The sequence below is a fragment of the Numida meleagris genome, chromosome 2 (genome assembly GCF_002078875.1).
Source record: "Numida meleagris isolate 19003 breed g44 Domestic line chromosome 2, NumMel1.0, whole genome shotgun sequence".
In the NCBI taxonomy this organism is placed as follows: Eukaryota; Metazoa; Chordata; class Aves; order Galliformes; family Numididae; genus Numida; species Numida meleagris.
This window is the reverse complement of record NC_034410.1, coordinates 28,731,928-28,747,515: the sequence shown is the minus strand read 5'-3', so window position 1 is coordinate 28,747,515 and position 15,588 is coordinate 28,731,928.

Genomic DNA, 15,588 nt, shown 5'->3' with positions numbered 1-15,588 from the left:
AAGAAAATGTTGGCAAAAACATGGAAGAGTCATCGTTAATCTCACAGAGAACAATGAGATCTTCAATAAAAAAAACCAGGGAGTTTCTGAAGTGCAGTAATTTTATATCCTCCATTTAAAATGAAATGATGATCAAACAGCTTGCTGTGCAGATGCATTCTCATTGCATCAGTTGTGGTGGGATGAACAAGTTCTAACAGTACGGAGGTTAAAAACGATCATATTTCAATCCAGACTGGAAGGTTTCAGTAGATAAGTATTGCAAGACAATCTCTTTCGTCTTTCTGTAGTTGGCGTAAAGAAACCCAGGTCAGTAGTAACTGTAAGTTTTTATTGTTCTCGATAAAGATCTTCTGAAGTCTGTTTTCTAAGCTCTGCAAAGCAGTAGTTTCAGTTCCACAGTTGTAAATCTCTCACTGTCAGCAGGGGCTCTGTGTACCAGGAGTGTGGCAATTAGGACTGCGTTCTTACTTTGCACCCCTGGAAATATTCCCCCAGAGGGCAGGTTTGGGGAAACTTGTGGGAGTGTCTGAAGGACAGAAGGCATAGAAGTCATCCAGGCTGAAGTAATTCATAAAATATACAAATTCTTTCAAATGTCTCTATTTTTTTTTTTTTAATTTAACCTTTGCTAAAGACCTGCTACAGACCTGCTGAGCATCTGTAGACTGCAGGAGTCAGTCACATGCTGCATGATCCTTCATGAAACTGGAGAGTGCAGGAAGACTCTTCACTTTGTCTTCGCCTGTTGGTTGTTCTTTCATAACTGGGTCATATTAATACTCCATGAGAAACGTTCAGTGCTTGTTTCTGAGTTTGAACCAGTCAAGAGGAAGTCAGCATTAAATTTAGAGAGAAAGATTTGCCTTCTTTCCTTATTAGTACAGATAATTTTGCAATGAGTCAGTATAAACCCCAGAGCTGCAAGACTTATGGGAAATGATAAGTAGGTCTTGGCTTTACAGGTAGGAGAAAAGGGTGGGAGAGGTACCACAAATTTATTTGCATGAATGAGACCATTTTATTTTTTAGCACACTGTACAGTGCTTGAGGCAGTCCTATTGAGGAGCTTATGTTCTGGTTGGGAAAATGACAGCTCATACTGAACCTAAGTAGATTTACGAAAAAGGTGGGAAAGGGTGGAATGGTTGGTGGCAAGGCAGGAGCAGTGCACAGCCCTGAGCAAACAGGATTCTTGCCTGAATAAAATGTAGCCTTCAGCACAACTGACTGACTGTCCAAAACCATTTTATCACCTTACCACGAGTCACTCAGCCCTTACTAGTTGTTGTTCCTACTTTTGAGAGCTTCTCTGGGGAACTGCTCAGTAATAGCTGAGTCAGTGAGCTAAATTTATCAAACTGAAGGATATAGTTGTTGTCACTAAGGTACACCAGTTCAGACACCTTCTACCTCTCAGTAGAGCATTTTGGGTTGAGAAGGGATTAATTTCTCATTGTTCTGGAAGTAATCCATTACAATTCTGGAAGCAGGTTGGACAGTATGCCTGATACTTCTTATTCATTCTCCTCTAGCTTCAGAACCAGTAAATATATTCCCACCTGAATAGAGTCCACATTCCCAGAGATCTCAGCCTGTGTTCAAAGGATCACTGTATAGCTCATTGATGAGATCCCTCCCTGATTGCAGCCTGAGTATGACCCTGTAGGAATTTCCCATGTGATGGGAAAACCAAAACATTCTAGAGTAGACTGTCAAGGAAATGTATTTTTGAAGAGATGGGAAAAGAATAATAATAATTCCAAATTCAAGAAATCCTGTTTTTTAGAGGCAAGCACAGCCAGAAAGTTTTGTAAAGCAAAGAGGTTGAAGAAATTAAGCCAAATAAACATGCATAAACATTTTTGACACTTAGTTTGCATCTGCCATTTTATGAAGACTCTTCACGCTGAAGATGAATCAGAAAATGCTTTCCTATTATGCCTGCAAAGAGATTTAAACTTGGGCAAGAATTAATTTGACTATAAGAAAGACAGCTAGAAGGCAAACAGGTAAATGAAAAGGACACCCATTAGAAGCATTCATTCTACAAATGAACCCCATTTTGAACTTCAGTGGATTCTGTTTTGGCTGTAGTGTTGTATGCAAGCTTGATTTGTAATGTTTTATGTACATGTAATGGTAGGTTAAAGTTACATGTTTATTAAAAGAAAATCTAAAGGGCTTAGCCAATATATGATCATCCTAGATAAAAGCTGATTCATTTTGGCCCAAAGGCAGAATCACTGAAATAAATCCTACTAAGCGCTAAAATCAGAGAGAATCAAAGCTACAAGCCTGGCATGCAAGAGCTTTAATCTAGAAGCACTATATACATTGTATTATAGTTTGGTTTTTAATGTACTCATTGCTTGAGGAAAAACCATCTGCTTTATATTATGCCTGCAGTGCAGAGTACATTGATTTCATCACATCACTGTACCGAATAACAATAAATGGACTGTGAACCATTCTTCAAATAACTTATTTAAGAATATAACAATCGGCATAGTATTTCAAGGTATGAAAACACAAATAGAGTGAAACAGGATAATTCTAAAAATTTACTTTACCTTATTGAACGTTTCAGAATTGTCTCAGTCATCTTCCATTTATTTTATTCTAAAATTTACCAGTTGGCTGTCTACAGGAGTCACTGAGGAGATTCATTCAAAGCCTTCACTTTGTTCTTATTTTGGTGATATTTTATTATAGTGGGAAGAGCTATTGATCTATAATGTGAAAGCTGCAGAATAAGTCCTGTAGCGCTTATTTTTGTCACTGTTTGATTCCATTTGGTTGGTTTTGTTGGTTTGGTTGTTTGATTTTCAAGAAGTTATTACTTACAACATAAAGGAAAAATGTAGTAAAGCTTCAGGTTTTTTGAGAATTGAGGCATAAAATATTTGCTGGTTTTGCAAACAGCTGTGTTTAAAAAAAGCAGATGACATGTTGTTTTCTGGAACAGGATTTCTGGAGCAAAACAGAAAACAAAAGCACGGTACTTGCAAATATTGTTCAAGAAAAGTCAGGTTTTGACACAGGAACAAATGCAGTTACCTGGAACCTTCAGAAAAGGCAGAACTGACATGACAGTGGGAATGATGTTGCACAATTCATGTATTGCTGTGATGTATCATCTGAAGCCTACAGTGACATTCATGGTTATCACCAATCAGTATAAAGAAGGTTCAAAGGATGAGGTAGAACAGGAAAAGAAAATACAGTCAACACAATTTTCCACTGCCTAGATGATGAATTCATGGTTGCTCCATGCTGTGCAAGGCAATGATATTACAGGAGGGAACTCATCCACAAAAAACTGTCAGATCATAGCCTGAAACTTCTGTAGCGATCAAAACAGTACTGAGTTGGATGTGCATAACTCAAGAGTAGCATGGCATGAGGGGAAATCTCTCAAATCTTCTGTCTCTGTACAATGTGAATACTACTACTTAGGAAGATAAATAATCATTGACCAACCATGCTTAAGTTAGAAATTACGAAATTCGTCCTACCTAGACAAATTGAATGTCTCTTTATGTGTGGATGAAATGATCAGATTGCTTTTTCTCTGGAGAGTTAGCTTTGGTGGCTCAGAAAGCCTCCTCAGACGGAACTGGAGGCCAGAGTTTAGGCCAGAGCAAACTCCAATATCTGAATCACTCTCTAGGTTTCACTGAATGCAGATTGAGATCTTTGCTGATGACAATAAATTGCAGTAGTGACACCAATCTCACATGTAGATTTCTAAAGATAGGTGCCTTTCTCTGGTGCAGACTCCCCGCCCTTTCACTCTGCTGCTATTTCTGTTGTACTTTTTTCATCGTGTGAGTTAAGGCAGCACTAAGTTATGACCATGCAGACTAGCTGGCATGGCTTATTCTGATTCATGCATGAATCTGTAAATCAAAAGAAGTTCCAAATGATTGGTAAAATAGTCTCAGATGCTGAGTTCTGCATACAGGGAATATAGAAACATGTTTTTTGACTCAACTTTAATTAAAATAAAATGCCTCATATTTGCATGGGGAGCTTGAGAGTAGTTATATTTTATCACTGGGGTGATCTCCAGTGCTTTAGGTCAGCCCCATTAGACAGGTCAGTGTTTCACAGGAGTGCAGCCAGGACTGTGTGTTCCTCATTTCAATCAAAATTATTCATAATTATGGAGGGTGGGAGGGTGAAATACTTACTTTGGAATGAAATCTGCTGGCATAAAGGCAATAAAAGTAAAACAAGCAACCTTTTCCAAGAGAGACCCTGCTCAGATCAGAAATGTCCATGTCTTGGATTGCTCAGTGCCTGTACCATTTCAGGCTGGGAACACTGGCACGTCCTCTTGTCTGATTTCGTGAGGTGGCATTATGTCTTCCTATGCAGTCTTGAAAAATAGGAAGTTTAGCAATAATCTGATGTCATTTTGACTCCGGTAAGGATACGCTATAACTGGTCTGCACTGACTTCTTTGCAAGAGAAAACAGAGGAATAGGCTGGAATGAGGAGTTCATATCTGCACAAACACAGATAGGGACTTTTACCTAATTTCTTCCAGTCCTTTCTCAGCAAAACTGGACATGATCTCTTGCTCAAGCACCTGAGCACTGCCTCCCCGGTCCTGCTGTACATGTCTTCTCAACCATCATCTCAGGTGTTCAGCAACTCAACTTCTGCCTCCATTTTGGAAGTTCTGCTGCTGCCCCATGTGCCCTGATCTCAGGTGAGCCGGCCCAGAACAGTTGCTGCCACTCAGCAGCTTCCCCACCTGAGTCTACCTCTGTCAGGAAAGGACTGGAGTACTTTTGGGAATATATCAAAATGAGCTGCATTCTTTTGAATCTATTCTGACATATTTGTGAAGACAGAACAGAAACTGGAATGCCTAGTGAAAAAAGGACATAAAGAAAATAGGATTCCAAACTAGTCCTGCTTTCCATTTTACTTCTAGCTTGGGACTGAACATAACGTTGATACAGGGGATGTTATGCCCTAGTTCTTTATTTTTCCATTTTCTGCACAATGCACACTTTTTCCATTGTAGTAGGCAGAGGAAGTGGCCACACATTTTTAGTTCCCTTTTTGTACATAAAAAAAGACTATGGGACCGAATGAAAGTATGCTAACACTTTGCCTGATGTGACATTGTACATGCTTTTTCTTCCTCAAGGTATGCCAGTGCTCCTTAGCTGATCGTAGAATCCAGATAAATGTGAAAAACATTATAAACATGGATTTAAATAAAAGAGGGTGATTTTGAAATTGTAATTCAAGGGATGGGGAAAGACTACTACAGCGAGTCAAGGAGATGAAAGCAAAATATTATGTTATCATTACACTAACCACAAAGAAGGAGTCTGAAGGCCTGACACTATCTAGCATCAGTCGGGACCCAGATGTTAGAACAGATCAGCGATGTTGACAGTCGGGCACACGTGATAGTGGCTGCATGACTTCAAAGGAAGTCATTCTTGTGTGTAGAACCGCGAGGAAAATGCGTCGTACAAAAGCCTAAGTAAGTAAACTTTCTGGAATAGATCATGTTGGTATTTCAGGTAAATCAGATCATAATAATAATAATAAAAAAAAGGTTGTAAAACCTTAATGAATGCCTCAGCATTTGGCATAAAGCCAAGGAAAAATGCTGTACCACTGCTTTTTTTGGGAAAGTGAAGTTATTATTGATGGGTGTGGGACAATTATTATGCACTTCTTTGAAGCAGAATATTTTCAAAGGTAATTTAAAGCTTCAGGTAAATTGCATGTATTTCAAAAATGAAATACTTCTTGTATTGACAGTATGCACATTTGGCCAACAAGCATTCTTGTAAGGGAGAAGGCTTGTTGGATGAAGTGACAAGAAGGTACAAATCGGGACTCTGCAATACACTACACGTTTCTTTTGTGACTCTTATTGCATCTGTTCCAACAAACACTTGCAGCCCTGAAGGCCTGGGCTGCAGCAAGAGAGGGGTGGCCAGCAGGGTGAGGGAGGGGATTGTCCGCCTCCGCTCTGCCCTCACAAGGCCCCATCTGGAGTACTGTGCCTGGAGTTTCCAGCACAAGAAGGAGGTAGAGCTTTTGGAGTGGGTCCAGAGGAGGGCCACAGGGATCATCAGAGGGCTGGAGCACCTCTCCTCTGAAGAAAGGCTGAGGGAGCTGCGCTTGTTCAGCCTGCAGAAGAGAGGGCTCTGGGGAGCGTCACGTTTCAGTACACTTCCTGGAACCTCTCTGAACATATTTTTATTTTATTTAGAATTAAGTGCTCTCTTGGACAGATAGCCTGCATGATTTAATCACTTACAACAACTTATGTGTCCCAGGTGATCCTTTCCACACAGTCCTCTGAGACTGAGTCACTGATCAGCCAGCATGTAAAAAGGTGCAGAACTGTTCACAGAATTTTTGGCCTGGTCAGAAAGTTTGTCTTTGGCCCGTTACCTCAGCTGCAAACAGAGACTTCTCAGAATGATAAATAGGAGATAAGAGAGGAGCAATTATGGCAGGAGTTCTACTAGAGGAGTAGATGCATCATCTGTGAAAAACAACCAGCACTGTTCCAGCGAGCTGATGCTACCCAGAAACATGCAGAACATATGCATCAGGGATCACAGTCAGGTTTAAAACAGTTCACTTCAGGAATACGTCTTCAGAAATTGTCTAATTCCCTCACCAGGCCAGAGACCTAAAGGAAGAAGAATTACCATAGTAAACTGAGCTGGGTGCCAGCAGTACCGGTGGAGCTGAGTTGCTGGATTTACTCTTATCTAGGTGCTGTGTCTGTCCAAGGCAGCCTGGAACGATTGCTGCAGCACCCAGCAGGGTGGGCAAACAGCCCACCCAGCACCATGGGAACAGTTTTATGGCCAACACTCTCTTCCCCCATTGCAGAGAGAGGAACAAACTCCCAGGAGAGCTCTTTTGGTGACAGGACACTTACAAGTAGGATGCAACCGAGCTGACTTTGTTAGGTAATTAATCAGAATGGTTTTATGTTGAAGGCTGAGCACTGGAGGTAAGAACTGATGTGCTATCACGTGGTGACATTCGTTGATACAATTAACTTAGGCACACTAACACTTAAAAAAGTTTAATCAGCGCAAGTTCAATGTCAATCACATGTGACCAAAAAGGGACTAAGACCTAGTGATTAACTAGAAAAATAAGATATTATTAAACTCAGTTTGCCCTCCTAAATTTTAGGTCTGTGAGATGGTAGGTAATTCAAACTGTTGGCCTATTTACATGCGAAACATGAGGATCATGACAGAATGTAAAAGGGATGTACGTGTTTACTAGTTTTTCTGCTCCTAAGTGTCCCTCAGCAATGTGAGGATGCCACAGCGTGGCAATGATTCTTGCGCCTGGCTTAGGCTTAGACATCTGCCTGTTCTGGCCTTCCAGCTGCTGCTCTAAAATGCCGTGAAATGCTTATGTAGATGCCTTGGATAGCCCAAAGCATCTAAAATGGCACTAGATGCCTGTGATTAGGTACCTGAATATCTCCCAGAGCGTCATTCATTGAACTGGGGAGGGAGATTAAATTTTCAAGTTCAGAATTTCAAGATTTATTTCTGTAACCACTAGCTATATATATCCTGAGTAATGAAATGGCTGATTTCCATCTCATGCTTTAGTCACGTTCTTAATATTCCATAACATACAGGAGAAAGCTACATCTAGCATTACATGCAGTAACAGATCCTTTCCCTTTGCAACTGTGAATTTTCAAATAGTCACTCTCCGTTCCTCAGAATTAAGAGTAAAATGGATGATGACATTATCGCTGGGCGAGAAGAAAAAGATGCATACCAGCAAAGCTGTGCCAGTAGATTGCTAACACAGCAAAGGTTTCAATTTCTCACTGAAGGGTAGGGATTACGTTCTGTGAAGCCATACAGATGTTGAGAAGATGCTGAGTGGCTGAGAAAATAAAAGGAAAACCACAAAAGCTGATTTCTCCATCTGTAGAAAAGATAAGCCTCCAAAGGTGTTCATAAAATAATGTACGTAATTCGTTCTATTGCATCAGCCATTTCAAGTAGTATATAACCAGTTTTGAAAAATATCTAATGGACTAAGCAGTGGGAGGCCTGAAATGAGGAAAGAACTCTATTTTCATCTATTTTGGTTCCAATGCAATATTTTCTATTTTCTTTGCTTTGGTGTCATATAGGTTGTAGCATAAATCAGAAAACTAAGGTTAAAAATATAAATAAATCTGTTTTCCAGTCTTATTCCATACTCATGTTTAAAACACGCATAAGAGCTCTTTTTCTGTTTTATGTGAATGATCAACTCCAGATTCAAAGCAGTAACCATCACTGCTGGAACAGGAGCAAAATAGGAGACCCGAAAATGAATCAGAGCCAGGAACTGCCAGGACTGTTTTAGGCGCTTGTGGAGAGTGGAGTTATTTTTACAAATATGGTCTGCATTTTTCTACATGGATAGTCACGACTGATCTCTGTCCTGAGGCATACTGTTCCTAAGTAAGGTAGGCTGCTTTCAAACCCACCTGTCACCTTTAGACAAGTTAATTTTCTTACTTTGCAGACTGAACTAAATCCACCATGACTGGGCCTCCAGGTGAGGAGGAGCAGTAAGAGTGAGGACACTGGCAGGAACACAGAGGAAGACAGAGAACCAGTGGGTAAATATATACTGTGTTTTTTGTCTTTTTTTTTTTTCCCATGGACAAAAAGGATTCCACAAACAGTGCCAGAAGTATTTTAAAGCAGCAAATACAGGCTTTACATGGAATTTCTGTAAAGAATCTCAGAAAAATTTATGCTGCAGTTTGTCAAGTTCTATGAGATAAAACAATGTCAGGAGAAAGGAAGATGCATGCTCAACTGCTCTGAGAGCATGCTGATGATAGCTGTGAACACCCACCGCAGGGCCTGATATGACACACACAGCCTGTCAGCTGGGGAGTAAACACCTCCCCCTTCCAGTATCTCTGGATTCATTTTGAAATAATTTGGTGAGTCGCTTCCAAAGGTTCTGTACGACCTTCAGAAATACTTGAAACCAAAAAGAAAAAGCAATTTGGCAGGCAGCAAGGAGCTCTCTGAAACGCACACATAGGCAAGCATTTTCCCATAGAACGAAAGGCCTCAATCATGGACTAAGCAGAGTCATGAATTAAAGATGGGAGAAGTCCATTAAGTGACATAGGCTGTTCCCAGAGTACAAGCCAGCTCAGCTGAGCTCTGAGTGCCCAACACATTCGCACCTCCCACTGACACCCAAGGGGCCATCACTGGATCTCCTAACATTCCCCAAACATCACTTAACATTTTGGTCTATCTTTCCTTCACAGTTTTATCTAGAAACTCCCTGCTGCATCCTCTTCTATCAGAACAGTTCTCCCTTTTTATCTTTATCATCTGAGAACTGCAGGCTGTCACCTCTCTTAGCTATCATTGAGCTAAGTTTCCCTGAGTATGCTTTTACCACCAAGTATGAAGAAAACAAAGAATTCTCAGTGAAGGAGAATAAGACACTGGAGAGAACATTTGACATAAGTTAGCAATGTAACATTCAGCAAAACCAAACCAATGCAAATCTGGCATGCATAAGAAATTTCCTTATATAAAGAAGCAGTAAGAGTTTTTCCCATGTATGTCTCTAATATGGTGAACAAATGATTCAAGTAACATTTCTTCATCCAGCACTGATGTAATGGACTATATTCAGTTTCAGGGTGGGGGGAGGAAATCCTTGATAAAATTATTACTTCAGGATCACAGTGATTAAAAAGGGAAAGAATTGAGGACTTTTTTTGAGGAAGATGCTTTTTTTTGACGAAAAAAATAGCAGCTCTTCACCTGCCCCTCCTGCTGGATTAGTCTATTTCATTAACTCATCTTCTCATACTTCCTGTTTTATTGCATGTTGTATGGAAATGCCAGTCACTGAATAGATTCTGCTCAACTACAAAATGAGAGGGTAACAATAAACATTTTGCTGTGTGCCTGTCAAGGAGACAGTACCAAGAGTCAATAACTTAAGGAGACTAGTTAGGAAGAAGTGAAGAGCAAGAAAAGAGATGATGAATGGAGGGAAAACTTTTTTCATGGAGAACATGTATCAGCTGACCTCTCTCACCAGTGGAGAGGGTTTACCAGAGCTATTGTAATCAGACTGATGAAGCTCTTGCACACCAGTGAGGAATCCTGCTCTGTCAGTGAGGGAGAGGAGAGAGATGATGTAAGAGGCTTTTGTATCATTCTGTGATTTGCCTGTAGCATTTATGTTTACTGATACAGTTGATTAAAGTCAATCAGGTGATGTACTACTATACAAGGCTGTAATGTGAAATAGCAACTTTGAAGGTTCAGGACTGATAAGGACACCCTCAACAGTCTTATCACAAGCTATAGAAAGGCACAGGTCCTAGCTTGTTTATGCAGCTCACCAGGAAACACTCCAGCAGAACGATGACAAGAGTACATGCTCAGGGTAATGAGCACAATGTAGTTGCAACTCACTGTGCTTGACTATTTTTAGCTTCCAGTGTGCCTAAAAAGCAGGCTTTGAGACATTAAGAACCAGTAAAATCAGAACAGGATGCAATTCATCCTGCAAGGCCAAAAATGCTGGCCTTAAGATCTCTTTAATGTGATCTTAATGACACTGTACTGACATTCATCAGATATGAATGATTTTATTTAGACAGACTAACTAACAAAAAAAAAAACCTTAAAAGCCACAGAGCCTGCACTGTGGTTACAAATGAGCACGATCCCGGGAACAGATAAGTGGCTGATTTGCTCCCAAATGTTCAGGATCTCAAAATACATTCACGGCGGGTGAGACTCTTTTAATCTCCAGCCAAGAGTTAGTATTTTTCCTATTTCTGCTACTAGGTAAAATCCGCCTGGACGTTTTACAGTGTGTCATAAATTAAAGAACACCAAAGGGACTTTTTCTCTTTATTATAACAGTCTACACCAAAACCACAGACTGATTTTAAATTGTAAATAAAACAACATATCTGGTTTCTAATTCTAGTAAGCAGAGCATCTAGCTGTTAATATGGCTCTGAATAAAGACTTCACGCGTGATTTCAGAAGCTGAGTGTAGGTAATTGTATCTGAAATTATACTACTAAAAATACAGTATGGTGAAGGAAAGGTCAAATACTGGCTCTTGAGGGATGGAAGGGGGCCCTTCATCATTTGTTGCATGCTATTTTTAGAGTCGTGTTTCTCAAATTTTAGGTTACAACTAGGAAGTTATAAAAGGCTTCAAAGAGGCGATGGGTGGAAGCAGTTTGTAGAAGCTCCACTCCTCTAAGGGAACATGAGTGGGCTGCAAGACTTGTCTGGGTGTTTGCCTTAGCCAGGGAATTGTTGCCTACCTCTCATTGCTGGCAGTGTCTTTGTTCCTCCTGGGCAGAAGAATTAAAAGAGGCTGCACGAAGACTGAAGTTGGGAAAGACTGCTCTAGGGGAAGGTCTGACTCAGAAGCAGCCGGCATCTGGAGTGTTCAGCTATCACAGCCCTGAGTCCAGCACCAGGGTGAGGCCCCTGCTCCCACCACGGGGGGAGGGCAGAGGGAGGAGCGGTGGTGGCCCAGGAGAGGTGTCCCATGTGCCAGCTCTGCTGTAAGGCTGAGCCAAGGCCTAAAACAAGCAATCTGCTAAAGTGAATATAGAAAGTCCCTGCGTGCCACAAAGTAGGAAAAGCTGTTGAAGCTTACATGCAAATCTGTACATCAGATGCCTGTGTTTTTGTCTGTGTGACTTGGATGCCTGCTCTGAGCTGCAGTAGCAATGACTACTCAACGAAGTGCTAAAGTACAGTAGTGTGGAAGCGTGGCAAAACTAGAAATAGTGGGTAGCGCAAACCCGGCAGCTGTGCAAATTGGTCACATCACCCAAGGGGCTTAATGAACTGAAGGCTGCAAGGCGGACAAGAGCTGACCCAACAGTTGCTTCACCAGAGGAAAACAGACTCTAAAATAAATTGGTATTTGCTTTAGGCATTTGGTGTTACAAATCATCCTGTTTACCCAACTCTTGGAATCTTCACCCTCTCCCCCTTTAAAAAACAAACAAAAAAAAGAATACAAAACTGTTAACTGATCCGTGTTTGCAAGGAGGGAAGCCAGCTCATTTTGAGCATCGACACGTATAGATCAGTTATCCCAGTTTCCTGGCTGGGAGCTCAACTGATGTGCTTGTTGCGATGCTCCACACTGTGAGCACAGCTTGCAGCCAGCCCCGCCCTGGCAGAAGGGCTGTACCACAGCTACAAGGCTGTTGTGTAAAAGGGAGTCAACACTTTCCCATGACTGTCTCAGATAAACCCAGTCTAAGAGCCTGGAGCCAGCTCGGGGTTCCGTGGGGACGCGCACGTCATGATATGGATCTTCCTGCAGTGCTTGTTAAGGGGTTAAGAACTTTGACAGCACTTCTGGGCCCTGCCTGCCCTTGCCCTTTCACCTTGTGAGCAGCATGGTGGCAGGAGGCTGGTCAACTTGTTCATAGAATAACAAGATGCAGTGAAGCAGCTCCTGTTGTGCAGGCCCCAGAGGGTAACCAAACTGCTCGGCCATACAGGTGCTGCCTGCCAAAACAATGCTTTGCCCTACTGGCAGAAGTCATTCAGCTCTCTTAACTAGGAAGCATCAGAGGCTACAAACTGCACTTGCAGCATCTAAATGATGTGGTTAAATTGTTCTTATCCTGCTAGCATCTTTTAGAGCAGGTTCTAGGCAATGTTTACATGACTCCCAAGAGTAAGCAGACAGGCGTGACCATTACTACACAAACATCCCACTTCTAAAAATAAATAAAGCACTTAAAAATGTTCCTGGGGTGCATCCACTCAGATCTGGGTCTTTTGCCACATGTTTCAATTTGGTCCACATTTTATTACTAGAGAGCAACTGACATGCTGACTTCAAAGCACTTTGAACTTCCATAAGTTTTGAAGTTACAGCTGAATCAGAATATCTGCATCGTTCCCATCTTTAGAAAAAAAAAAAAAAACACCACACTTTCAATGCTCTTTTTGGATGTTTCCTAAACAGGGAGGGAATGGAACCATCTTGATGAACATGACTTCACTCAGCTATATTTCAGTGGAAAAGTTTGACTTTAGAAGCATGTTAACGAGGTTTATCCACATTCTTTTAACTGATCATTTCCATATTTCTCCTGCTTAACAATAATATTCTTGGCCTTAAGTTCCTGCCATTGTTATTTTACCTAGCAATATTAAAATTATAGTATTAAGTTAGCAACATTTTCTTTGCCTCAGAATTTTCTTTTGTTTATTTTCTTAAGAACTATTGAGGGATTGAAAGTAGACTTGAGCCATAAAGCTACATACATACAAGTTTAAGTGCTGATTTTAAGTCCAGATCTGAAGCTTGAGGCAGATACTTCTTCACAATTGCATGAGGTGGCACAGGCTCTTATTAGCTTTCAAAGGCCAGTGTTATTAAAACATCTTTGGCACATGCTCATGCGCCTTCCAGGATCTCACAGCGTGCCCTTTGTGTGTGTGCATGTTACACAGCAACAGACCTGCCACCCACCATGGATGCACCAATGCTGCACCATTTTGTCCAGTAACTGTAGGGAATTCTGAAGGCAAAGGGCAATTCTGTTTTTCATAGTGATCTGAGCTAATGGGAAACCATAACTAGCTGTATTTGAAGATCTACCAGTAAGTCATCCTCTTCTCCACGGTTCCACTTCTACTTTGGAACAGCAACTTGCAGCTTTTGTAGAAAAAATTCTGGTTATAATAATGTTAATGAGAACTTGGAAAATATGTGCTTTAAAAACCACATACACAAGCATGGAGAGTTAAAGTCAAAGAGTTTAATCTCTCTGCTAAGATCATCTCTAGCACCTTTCTTTCAGCTACAGTGACCTTCCATCTACTGTAGATGTATAAGCATGAAAATCGAGTTCTTCTTAATTTTTTAAAATTATTTTACATTTAAATCTCCACTGAGAATTGATGACACTTCTCCCCTCAAGCAAATAAGAAAGATGATGCTGGTGAAAAGCAAGTAAGTACTCTAATTGCTGGTCCACAAACTGCCCAGGACATTCAGCACCTCCTGCTAAAGAACTCAGCTGTCCTAAGTGGATACCCAAGCTAGTAGACTAACGGATACATCTCTTGACCCCTCTTCTCTTAGTTATTAGTGAACTATTTGTTTAAAGTGGAAGATTTTTTTTTTTTGAACAAGAGAGTTTGTTTCATTTCAGGATATTTCATGAACCACTTCAGAGATCTTGATTTCATTCATATTGCCAAACCAGGTAGAGAAGGGAGCTGATTTGTGTGTTTTGCTTGTCAATTAGTTCATTTTGACAGAAGACTTTCTTTCTGGCTTTCAGTATGTTCTGAAACCACTTACTGGTGGGCCCCACAGAGATGCAGGAAACACCTGGTGTGCAACTTCTCAAGGGCTTGATAGCCAAGGAGTTTAGTGTTGCCAGGATCTGAATAGCTATAGAAGAACTGAGGTAGTTGGCAGCTGAGTAGAGACTTTGAAGATTTAAATTTTGCTATTACAAAAAATGTGGATCTTTCCACTTGATTCAGAAACTAGAAATGGATATAAATACCCTCAGATATATTTCAAGTACATTACAGATGAGGTCATCCTCTTGCTTTCTGCTTTTCCCTATTTAACCTTCACTGACCAGTGTCAAAAAAAAAAAAAAAGAAAAAAAAAATTGAGTAATTTCTTCTAATTTAGCTCTTACTTTTACTAGCAAGAGCCAAGCTCCTCTGGCTCATACCACCTACCATAGAACAGATGCCCACTCTTCCATGTTAGGAGGGAAGCCTTCATCTCCATAGCCAGTAAGTGGGAGAAAATGAGAAAAATATTTTTCTTCTCCTTTCTCTTTCCATAAATACAGGAGGAATTTTTATATTCAATATTATTTTATGCAGCACAAAACACTTCCATTGCTTCCAATATCCATCAGTCTTCCTCTTCTTATTCTTATATTTATCTTCTTTATTTTGTTTGTATGGGTCTTAAACATCCAGACAGACATAGGCACAAAGAACCTTTATACGGTGTACAAAATCTGGTTTAGTTAGTAATTTCTGAATATTGCTTGTACTTGTCTTTGCAGCCAAGCTGGATTCAAGGGAAGATAAGACTCTCTTGGCTTCCGTGTAAGTTATAACCACCACAGTGACTTTAGTGTTGAGGAATACGTCCTTCTCAGAGACTGTTTGCTTTAGAATGTTGTATATAGCTGTGTACAATGCCAGCCAGATATTTATTAGAAAGTTATAATAGAAGAATGTTCTTCATTATCTCATAGACTGATCGCATCTTCCATTTCACATTGTAGGTTGAATCTTTGAATATTTTACACTTAAATGTTGATGCCTCACTACTTATCAAGAAAATCAACTTTATGAGGTAAGAGGATTTATAAAATATAGATTCACCACTAAAGCAATGCACCAGTGCTTGCTCGAGGAAGAATAGGTACTTTTTTTTTCTGGAGACCTGGCTCAGATTCCATGGTAAGCAGTCAAAGTGAATAGTGCTCACTTGAGCAACAGAAATAGCAGGGAAAAAGTGGACAGT